Below are 524 nucleotides of genomic sequence, written 5' to 3'. Positions count from 1 at the left end.
TTTTCGCATTATTTTATTATTTTTATTAAAATATTATTTTTATTTAAATATTATTATTTAATATTTTATTATTATTTATTAATTTATTATTAATTTTCGAAAATTAACTTACCTTTTACTTTTAACCTTTAAAATTCATTTTTTACCACCCGTAACTTTTAATATTTCTACTTTTACCACTCTAACTTTCAGAAATTACTAAACAACCCCTTAAACACCAAAAATTTTACTTCCTTGCCCTTTTTAAGATCTAAGGCCTGTTCTTCATTGTTCTTCATCACACTCAAAGTGTTCTTCATGTTTTTCATAACTTCTTCAGATTCTTTCTCTGTTTTTACCCGTTTTTCAGTCTTTTCAGCAACCGATTTTTACCATAATTCAAAATAAAATTGCAACCACTAAAACCCCATCTTTTCTACATGATTTCAACATAAATTGAACTTCAATTTAAGCCTAGGGTTTCGTTTTTCCAACTGCTCCAAGAACATGAACATAAAGCTTGAATTTCATCAAATTTCATCAAA

Source organism: Arachis duranensis, chromosome 9 (genome assembly GCF_000817695.3).
Source record: "Arachis duranensis cultivar V14167 chromosome 9, aradu.V14167.gnm2.J7QH, whole genome shotgun sequence".
In the NCBI taxonomy this organism is placed as follows: Eukaryota; Viridiplantae; Streptophyta; class Magnoliopsida; order Fabales; family Fabaceae; genus Arachis; species Arachis duranensis.
The sequence above is the reverse complement of the archived record's forward strand: the minus strand, read 5'-3'. Positions refer to the sequence as shown.